The 11,076-nt window shown below is 42.5% G+C and overlaps 1 protein-coding gene across 4 annotated transcripts in view; it reads right to left on the minus strand.

Moving 5' to 3' along the window:
- RNF182 (ring finger protein 182) overlaps positions 1 to 10,123 on the minus strand; it is a 30,735-nt gene extending 20,612 nt beyond the window's left edge. For 2 of the 4 annotated variants that reach the window (XM_086741813.1, XM_086741812.1), the window contains exon 1: positions 9,970 to 10,123. The gene's annotated coding sequence lies outside the window, so the exon portion shown is untranslated. Of the gene's footprint in view, positions 1 to 279; positions 1,791 to 3,609; positions 3,729 to 9,769; positions 9,820 to 9,969 lie in introns of those variants that run through there. The other 2 variants (XR_015257797.1, XM_086741814.1) reach the window with 2 other exon arrangements.
- Positions 10,124 to 11,076: the final 953 nt, after the last annotated feature.

The raw sequence follows: 11,076 nt of genomic DNA on the forward strand, positions 1-11,076 counted from the left end.
ATCTAACACACAGTGATTTTCCAGGATGGTTACAGAGGAGGGAGTGTGTTGCCTCACACTCTATGCTTCTGTGCTTCTAAATACAGTACTATATATTGGGGAAAATACAGAGATATGTAATACTGTTGCTAGTGGCTGTTTTTCAACTGGAATAAAACACTGTATTTCTGCAAATGCAGAAGAAAAGTAGCTCAATATATTTATTTGAACATTACATTGATAAATTAATGTGTTCATCTACAAGTAACGTGTACAATAATATTTAGGTAGATAATTTTATCTGACGTTTCAAGAAAAATATACAGTTATAGCTGTGCTCTACAATCAGTACTCTAAAGGGCATATTGCTGGAGGGAGAGAGTAACACACACATACAAACACGGACATTCCCCGCCTCTAAGCCCACTTCAGCCAGAGGACACAAGAAGTCTCTATTTTAAATGCCGATTCAAGACTGAAGATTTAACAGAATTATCAGGGAGTTACTTAAAACAGAAGCTTGGTTTAAACAGTTTAAAGCTGGGACACAATGCCATTATCACAATGCCTTCTATTAATTATTATGTTTGCTCTTTCCGGCCCGTCACAATGATGAACAATAATGACTGCACAATGCAAGATATTCACCATTTAGTCAATTCACTCAGTCTAAGCAGGGGATCAAAGATGTTGCTTTCCTCTTCTGTTCCTTAACAACGGCCTTTTTTGGTTCCAAATGCAACTGAAAGAAACTCTAAAACTGGTGTGACCTGTGCACATCTTGCCTGCCATATCCCAGAGCCTAAAAGCCAGCTGCGGGAATGTAATGGCCACAACTCTTAACCTCAGTCTTTCCAGGGCAGCTGGCACTGCGGAGAGGCAGAGCAGTGCTACACCACTTCAGTTCCCTTCCTCTCAGATCTCCAGCAGACCAAGGATCATCTCTGTTGTGTCAGTGCCATTCTTTGCTTATGTGAAAGTAAAATTGGGAAAAAAACAGGTTCATGGACATCTGGAGCTGTACACGGGAAGTGAGCTTTGTCAGTGTCCTTGCTGGAACCGGCGGGTTTAACGGAACAGACCCCCAGTCTTGGCCCATTTCCTGTCGACACAATTCCCTGTAGTTTCCCCATTATAACTTTGCTCATCAGTGAATGGATGATGCTTGCTGTTTGCTGCCTGGCACATTGCATTTCTTTTTGCAGATGGGTGAATAACCATTTATATCTCTGACTAGAGTCTTTCTTTTGATGGAGATATGCAACTGGAGTTGTGTGGGGCAGCTGCTCAGTATTTGTGTGCCAGTCTGAGTGGCCTAGTATGTCACAGTGGACAAATGACGTCGTTTCTGGAGCAGGCTTTGCAGGAACTGTGCCACTGCTTAGCGCTATGAATGCTGATGAAATTGCTTTCCCAAGATTTGTTTCTTCTCTCAGAACAACATGATCTTGCAAAACATGCATTCAGTTTGTTCTTTATTTTTTTTCCATGAGTCTTTCAGACTTTGCTTATTATCCCAAGATTTGTTTCTTCTCTCAGAACAATATGATCTTGCAATATACGGGTTCAGTTTGATTTTTTTTTCTACAAATCTTTCAGACTTTGCCTATTATCTGAGCACTCCACACTCCTTCAGTGTATTCTCCAGAAAATTTGATCTAAACATTGCAGTGTGTACTTGTAGTGCAAAGTTAGGTATCTTAACAGGCATACTGTCAGGACAGAAGTTCATTCTCATCCACATGTCAGTCCAGAAATCCCACTCCTAGTTCATATTTCTTCCCAAAGACCCGTATCTTCCATCTTTCCTACTGTAAAAAAAATTAAATCAAACCAAACAAAAACCCCCACAAAACCCAGCAAACTATTCCAATCCATTTTGACTAAAGAGTGATGCCAAACAGTATTAATCTCTTTCTCTGGAATTTTCTGACATACCCCACTGGCTCCACTTCTGTCTGTTTAGACCCTAAATTCTGCACAGCAAAGGCTGCATTGAGCTTGTCCATCAAAAATATTGCTAACATTTTAACAGCAAATAGCACATCGGATCCATCAGCTATGTACATTACTATAACACACACATTTGAATTTTAATTTTATGCATATATAAACATCAAAGCAAATGCTGATTAAAGCTACCTCCTGCCAATTCTCCAAATGTCCCAAGACAAATGTAACCCTTCAAACATGATCAAAAGAGCTTTGGGCCAGAAGTAATGGGGTGATATTAACCTTACTTTTCAATAGAGACAGTCATGTGCCGACCACTGTATTTTTTTTGTTTGTTTCCCAGGAGTTATTATTTGTCATAGCATTATTTAATGCCTTTTTTTTTTCCTCTTTTTATCAGTACTTTGGTTAATGTTGCTAGTGTGTGAGCAGCAAAATAAAACATCGAGGGTAACTCTTTGAAACACCTGTTAAAAAAAGACCTGTGTTCCAATGACACTGGCTTTTCTGTACTCACACAGATGATCGTAAATGAAAAAAATGTTTGAAAAAAATGAAATGAAAAAAACTAAGTATAAAGACAACACTGCTACTGAAAAAGGTGCAGAGTGAAGCAGTAAAGAGGACGAGCCATCAAATATGCAGCAGGATTGATTGTTACAAGTTTCTATTTTACAGTCAGCGGATAGATGTGGACACTCGCATAGAATCATGTCCACAGTTGCTCTTTATTGATCATATTGTGTGAAATTGTTTCTCTTCCTTGAGCAGCAGACAAACAAAAGGTGACAGGGATGAACTTATTTGTACAGTAATTTACTATATGAAGTTCAGAAGGCTGTTCAACTTAACCATAGCCATATCTGAATAACACAACTGCACTAACAAGAACTCCAGAAATTTTCTTTCTACATGTTATTGTGACATACCTCCCCCCTCCTTGTACCAAAGTCAATGAGAATTCTTATTTTAGAAAGACTATGTCAACATGTGTTACTGAAGCCTTATATTTACACTGATGAACACACTGAAAATTCTCCTCAGTCCCCATGAACCACACTTCAGCATGAAGCAGATGTTTTGGCCATGTTACAATAAATTCATAAAAAGAAGATTCATAATGCGAATGTCGCCAGATCCGTAAGCACAGCACACTACTGTGGGAAAAGCTATCTTGGGAGATACGCCAGAGAAAGGTAGGGAGACACTATTGCACTCAATGTTTCTCCATTCTAGAGTTAGAAAATGCTTTAACTTGCCTGTCAGATGGCATAGATGGGCAAAGCAGTAATGTAAGAGAGCTTAATTTATTCTTAAGAGACAGATGATGTAAGATTTACTGGAAACTTAGTTCATTTGGGATTTTTGTGGGATCCATCCATATGCAATATTATTACTTCATTTTTACATCACTTGCACACCATTAATTTTCAGCTCTTGTAAGAGCTGCTTCTCTATTTTCCCATCCAAGAAAGCATTCGTATTCAGATCCCTACTTGAGCACATGTACAAGTATGTAAATGCTTAAGTTACACTGAAAGTAGACATATGCTTAAGTGTGATCCTGTTGTCTTAAGAAGATTCTTTATAGGCTAGGATATGATTTGGCAAAATACAACATGTAAAATAGAGATGTGATGCTTGAGAAAGCATTTTGGTGAGCTTCCAAGGACTTACCTGCCAGCTGCCAAGCTGGCTTACAGCTCTAGGCTCGATCTATTCATCCAAAGTGTCTGAATGACTGGCAACAAAAACAGATGATTCATAGCTGGTATGTTCTCTATTCTCTCTTTGTCCTGTCGGAAACATGGTATTTAACGATTAAGGTGTTAATATTTCAGGCTAAGAGAAACTTATGGTTTAAAGAGGGTAGTTTTAATCTTACTGGATAGATACTTGTTCCTAATTTTTAAAAGACAGAGAGGGTCAGAAATGAAATTTTTCATAGCTGATTAATCTTTACATGAGCAGGTACCCATGCCTATCTTCTCAAGCGTAAAATATGAACTAATGGCCAATGAAGAATAACATAAGCTATACAGTCAGAAAGCACTCTCCCTTTTGGGCTTTTTGGATAGATCTGACTAGTAAGATCATATTTCATTTCCATTTACTTAATAAGCATTATTCAAGTTGTTGACCTTGAACTTAATAGCACAAACATCAAGGACTTATCTCTGAGACCTACAGGGAGGATAAGACAACTTCAGGTCTGCCATGGAGGGAGCAGAAAGGAGAAATACATTAGAATATTGAAAAATGCAGAGTGCTTCCTCCTAACAACAAATTATTTAAAAAAAAAAAACAAAAAGAGGAATTAACAAAAGAAAATAGCATTTCTCTTTAACATTAAAGTACTTTCTAGTTGCACTGTTACCGTATCAGATTGCTATAGAGAACAGCATGACTATTTCTGTAAGTTGGGTGCCTAACCCACACTGTGAATGAAGTATGTAGATTAGAATTTCACAGACATTTCCCTACTGATGCCTGCCAGAAGGGACCATCAAATAGGCATGTTTTAAAAAGCGGGGGAGGGGGGGTCGCTGAAGACTAGGCTAATAAGCTTTCTCACTGGTGGACTTGAAGGAGATACAAAGTAACTTCTGGTAAATAGTACGGATTGCACAAAAATTTGGCAGAACAATAAATAATTAAGAGGACAAGATTATTTGGCAAACCAGGCTTATTCAAACAAAATGCATCTGAATATAGCCAGACAGAGAGTCTGGAATTATCAAACCAGTCCTTGAGGATGGGGAACTATCTAATGGAAAACAAATAATCTGAAAGAATATAGAAGTCACAGAGGACACATCCCTGAGTATGAGATCTTAGCAACACGGATTTAGTGACATGGGATGACTGAGGAGGGAAACATCGCTGTTTTTTTACCTCTACATACCATTACCATTTATGCTTTGGTGAGAATCTTAAGATATTTTGCACAGTTCTGATGTTCACATTCTATAAAGGATATTGAACGATTGGATAGTTTCTCACAGAAACTGTGAGATCAGTCACAAAAAAATTATTCAGGAGCTGAATAAAACTTCTTCCAGTGAAGGCTTTAAAGAGCTTAATCTGTTTGGCTTATCAGAGAATGAGAGGCAACTTGATTACAGGAATAAAGCGTTAGGTACAAAAGCACTGTTTGATTTAGTGGACACAATAGAATGTTTGCAACATACTGAAAGCAAAGTCGAGTACTAGAGCATTACAAAACATCAGCTTTCTGTTGAATATATGTATCATAATACAGTTTTAGTCATACAATCACACATCATATTCTTCCAGAGGAAGCTTCACTGAGCATGTGAGACAGTCAGTGGTTATGTAGTGAATGGGTTGTTTTATTCTCATTGTTTAATTTGTGGCCCCACAACTCACTCACTGTACACCATTTAAACCTAGTACCAAACACAGCACTGTTTCTTTCTTCATCTGCTTTCATTTGGCTGTCTCTTTAACAGCATCTGAGTGTAATTCAGTGAACTGAAAAAGATACAGGAAGATAAAAGCCCTCATTACACACGCATGTTATACAACACTCCACCTGGACAAAGGGTGATTCAAACACTCGCCAAAATTTCTGCTTAAGGTGTTTATAAAATCCTAGTCAGTATTTTCAGTAGTGGCAGAAGCACTGGCAAGCCTTTTCAAGACTTTTGGAGAGTTACTTGTAGGACTTGTTCAAAGAGTTGAAAGGCCAGCATCAGCTTGAGGTTTGAGAAGGTTTGTTTCCACCATCACAGAATACTACTGTGGAGATGATGCTCCAGGACTCCCATCATGCATTAGGAGGCAAATGGCTTCTGCAAGTTCTTGGTAAACACCTGCAGGGTAGCTCCTCAAGGGTCAAGCCATACTTTCACATACAGCTACTCCACAGCAGAAACTTCAAGGTCAGACGCTTTTTCAAGCAGACTCTGATCAGGTCACTGCTTGTGAGTCACCAAGGGGGGAATATTTCCTTTCTGTTCACAGGAGCACATCTCCTGCCTGAGATTTACAGACTGGCTATCCATCTATCATCTGAAACAGTTTTCTTTCTTTGCTGTGAACTGCCTGCCAAGATGAGTTCCCCTGCCTGGAACACCACCTGCCCTGAAACTATTATGGGAAGGTTTGGGTTTCCTGACCAACACCTTTTGCCACAGATATTGCTGATGAAGCCTTGAAGGATTACGAAAGGGGGCCTAAAAGAAGCCTTCAGCCCCTATCTGGCCATGCACTGGGAGGAACTGGGGCACACAGTCTGATATCTAAAGATCTTCCTGGTCAGAGCTCCACCAGCCTGTCCTAGTTCCAATCCCACCTCAGCTTGACTCCTCATACCATTCCCAGGTAGCCTCTCCCACCATGCCCCTTGACTCCAGGTCTTCATCTCCACCAAGGGCTGCACATCAAACCCCACCTTGTTCCTCACTTCAGTCCCATACACCATCAAGTTTTTCAGGTTTCCCTACGGCTGTTCTCAAGCCCAGCTTGTCACAGCCCTTTCTTTCCACCAGCCTGCCATTTCTTCTAAAAACATGAGCAATTCCTAAAGGACAGAGGAAAGCTGAGAGATAAGACAGTCCATCCCCATCCCTCCCCTAATTTCTGAATATCACAGCACCAGCAGTAGTCATCTTTATAGATGCTATTTTCAAAATGCAGTATATAACACTTGTGAACCTGAAGCTTTCAAAGAATCACAACTTTGTTACACTTTGGCTAAATTTCCTGGAAATGGCAAGGGACATCAGGCAAACCCTTGATGAATTTCAAGTTTCCACTTAGAACTTTGGAGGTGCTGGTGCATCTCAGGTTTTCACACTACCTGGACTGAACTTAAATTGTTGCTGTGTAATTTAAACTTTTACTGAATGTTTGCGTAGATCTTGTCTGAAAAGTTAATACAGACTTCTGTCTGGAAAGTTAATAAAGACTTCCTTCCATTTGGAAATTCACCAAAGTTAAGCCCTCACATCAACATCCTCTCATTTAAAAATAATTTTGCTGCAAGTCGCCATCAGATCCGAAAAACTGGATTCATCTGTCTATACTGAAAAAGATAAAATGGGAAAAGGAAAGGTATGCTTAATTATGGCATCATTTCTGCAGGAAAATCAAGCTGAATGAAACCACAGAGGACTGGGTTTAAAAATTTGTAGAGCTGTAGTAGGTTAAAAGCTGCACATCTTCTACTTCTTTATTTGTCTTTGCAAATGAATTTGAAACCTAAGGTATGTTTTCAGGCAGCCTGAGCTCTTTGCAGCTTACTAAAGCACTCTCACTGTTGCAAATGTTTTCTTTATACTAGGAAGTCAAAACTATCATATGTTACACTACTCTAAGGTACGCATCTGCCCATACTGTATTACTGTCAGAACATCAGCTTACATTGGATAGGAAGTGCTTCAGCACACAATGCGTGCAAAGGCCACAGGAGAATTTCCCAAGGTTTGCTCTCCAAGGATCCCTGTACTCCTTAGCAACCTTGCAAGGAAGGACTGAAATCACAGCCTCTAGACAGCAGGTGGTAAGCGTCCCTGTATACTTGAAATAGCTGCTGGCTACAGCAAGTGCACATACATCTCTGGAAAAACATTTATCAGAGATTCTTCAAACCTAGGATATAGACAAACATGTTAAACTCAGAACGATTAAAGCAAGAGGAACACTGGTGAGCAGACTTCTGCAGTGGCCTTATATCACTGTATAGAGCGCACAGCTTTAGAGGATGCTTTCACGATAATTTGAGAATAGGCTTCCTATAAATCTAGTTTAGACTGAGGAGCAACAGAAAGGTATGAAATGACAGTCTGAGACTGTGATCTAAGTGCTAGAACTGTTTAGATCATTAGAAGCCCTTACACATGTTAGGCTATATTATGGAACATATTATCTACAGCGAGCTATCTTATTCTTTCCTGGTACTGCCTCAACTACTACATTGTTTTTTCCTCTGATACACTTGATCAAGTGGAGTTTTGCAGCTGTTCTACACAGAACAATTTCAGGACTGGAATGTTACATGGCAGCGTAACCATAAATATTTTGCCTATCCCTTTAGCTTTTAGGGTAAGATCATATTGAGCTCTGTTGTTTCTCATTCTCTGCCATGCAGCTAAGGGAACAGAAGTCCTCAGGTCCTCATTATACACAGCTGACCTTTTCTTTCCTGCTAGGTGCATTCGATTTCAGATCGCCCAAAATATGGCCTTGCAATACTGTTTTCCATCACGCTAAACTAATCCAAGGTCTCAATTTTTACACATTTAATAAACTCAAGAGTTTGCTTTTCAGTGTTGCATGAAAAACAGAGGTCATTCAGAAGGTCATAACTTTTCCAACAAAACAACTGTTGTGACACTTTTGCAAGAAGCAAAGGACAAACACTTATAAATACTGGGCAAAACACTGCAACCAACAGAATTAAGGAATTCCACTACCTTTTTTTTTTTAAACCAAACTAGATCTGAATTCCACGGTATCTATTGCTATGATATTTCTCATTTGAATTTATATTGAGAAATGTTTAACCTTGATTAACCCTCATTTAAAACTTAATTTCAGTTATACATCTCTTGCAAGAGAAGCCTGTCTCCATTTTATATTCTACTTGCATTCATGACTGCTGAAGAGAGCTGTATCTTCTCTTTCCAACCTATAAAATACTTTCACATCATTTACTTAAATGGTACTGGTAGCTCCACTTTTCATTTAATGGTCACTGTTTTTATAAACCTCTCAAACGTCTTCCAGTCAATACCTAGCCTTTGGGTTCTGATACCCTGATAGTACCTTCCATATAGTGTTTAAAGTCTCAAATAATCTGATATTTAGATTACGTATTACTTACATTTTCAGTTCCTGTCCACCCACTCAGTGACTATGATAGCCACACTCTCCTCATCTTACAATTCCCCTTTTTTTTTTTTTTCTTGTTCATATCCAAGAAGATTCCCATCTAGAGCAGCCTGCTGGCTGCATACACATCACAGTACAGTTTTGCCTTAGCCCATCAACTGGTTTATTTCCTGAACCACTCACCAATGAACCGTAATGGCTGCTCCTGAGGACCTCATCATGCAAGGTCAGCCCTTCTGTTATCATTGGGAAGTTGCTCTGAATTTTAAACTTCTGCTGAAAGGCATGGTTATTCATATGGCCACTACGCTTCGGATGTTGTTCGTACAGCCCCTACAAACAGTGCTCTGGCAACTGTGCTGCTAATGACCTTCCCATCGACCCTCTGGCATTACTATCTCAAGAGCCAAGGGTGGCTAACTTTTGACTAACCTTGGTTGCCGGAGATAAGAAAACGTGTTATGCATTATCAGCTGTACTATCTTATCTTAGTTTCATATTCTAACGAGTAAGGCTGACTCTGAAAGCTACAGACTCATTCCACATAAAAGCTTTTGGTATGCTTACTCCTAAAAACAAGCAGTAATTTCTTGGTTACTCCTCAATACCAGTGCTTTAAATTATTTTTTTTTAAATAAGTAGCTAATTTTAAAGCCATCACCCTATTCAACATTAATTCATAAAGCTGAACAAATTAAACTTTCCAACCCCAAAATTTCCAGGAGGGGCAAAGCATATTTTTATAACAACAACAAACAACAATAATAACAACAAAATTATTATTATCAAGGGTAACCTTAGCTGAGGCGGGGGAGCGCCGTCCCTGGCGGAGCGGGAACACTGAGCCCACCGGTTGCAGCCCGGGGCAGGGTAAGGCGACCCCGGTGAGGGGCGCTTGTCCGGCAGCTGAAGCCCCCCACCCTCCTGGTGCCCCCGGCCCTGCCGAGGCGAAGTCGGCAAGGGGCCGCCTCGGCCGTACCTGCGGGCGCTCTCTCCGCTCTCCATCAGTTGCCACAGACGCAGGGACCGACACGTCCCCCCGCTTCCCCGCTCTGTCCCTCAACCGCCCGCCCGCCGCCGCCCCGGGCCGCGCCTCAGGCGGCGCCTGGCCCGCGGGGGAGCCTCTCCCGCACGGCGGTCACCCAGGTGCCGCGGCGGTCGGCCCCCCTCTCTCCGTACCTGGCTGGGGCGCGGCAGGCGGGCGGGGTGTCTTCGGGAGAGGGGAGCCTCGGTTCCCCCCTCAGCCCCGGCGCGGCAGCCGGCTTTGTTACTACTCGGAAGAGCCGGGGAAGAGCGCGGTCGCTATAGAAACTGGCTGCGCCTCGAAGCGACACCGGAGAGTGGCGGGAGGGAGGGAGGGAGGCGGGCGCCGGGCGGAGGTGTGGGGTGACGAGAGGAGGGAGCCGTTCATTCAGGAATATCCTCGCCTCTTCCTCCTCCTCCTCCTCCTCCCCCGCCTGCAGCCAGCTCCTCGGCACCGCCCAGCCCGGCCCGGGGCGGGTGGAAGGCGACTGGGCATCGTCACCTTACCCTAGTTCCCTGGGCTGGGATGGGGCTCCCTCCGCTCAGAGCCCCCGCTCCGCCCCATCGCCTCCTACTCAGGGAGACTGTCCTCCGCCCAAAACGCACACAGGGGTACACTCACACTCACTTCCTGGCTCCCCCGTTCCGAGAGCGGACCCCAGGGCAGCGGGGACCCCGGGAAGCGCTCACACCACAAAATGGCAGAGGTTGACCTGGACTCCTGCTCCAGCCCCCGCCGTCTTTGCAGCCCATTTGGTCCCGGAGCGTCACCACAAAAAAACCCAAACCAAAACAAAACACAAACCCAGGCCCAAACTTCTTTTGCAAATAAGTTTTTTTTTGTTTGTTTTACATTTTGTAAAAGTGATTTAGCTCCACGTCCTCAGGTGAGGAACTGCTTTGGTGTGGGAACTTGCTGCTGAGCCCCTCTGGCCTGCAGCTTATGGTGACTGAAGCGAGATCCAAGAGCGCAGTGGGGTTTTTGCCTGCTGCGATGCATTTCATTTGATGCAGCAGGCCCTAGGGGACGAGGAGGAGTAGGGCCCCTTGTCCTGGGTGCTGTGCAGGCAGCAAATGGGAAGGGAAACATGGGTGGTAGAGAAGAAGAAGAGGGAAAGGCTGAGAATGGATCAGGGTAAAGCATCCAGGTGGGTGGGAGATACCGCAACATCCTGAGGCTTATGAGAGTCAGGGTCTCCCTTGCATTATCCTGAGTCTGGGTAATGTCATGCTTTCCTATACCAATAGCCTACAGCATGTCAT

Source organism: Chlamydotis macqueenii, chromosome 2, assembly GCF_036417535.1.
Source record: "Chlamydotis macqueenii isolate bChlMac1 chromosome 2, bChlMac1.mat, whole genome shotgun sequence".
Lineage (NCBI taxonomy): Eukaryota > Metazoa > Chordata > Aves > Otidiformes > Otididae > Chlamydotis > Chlamydotis macqueenii.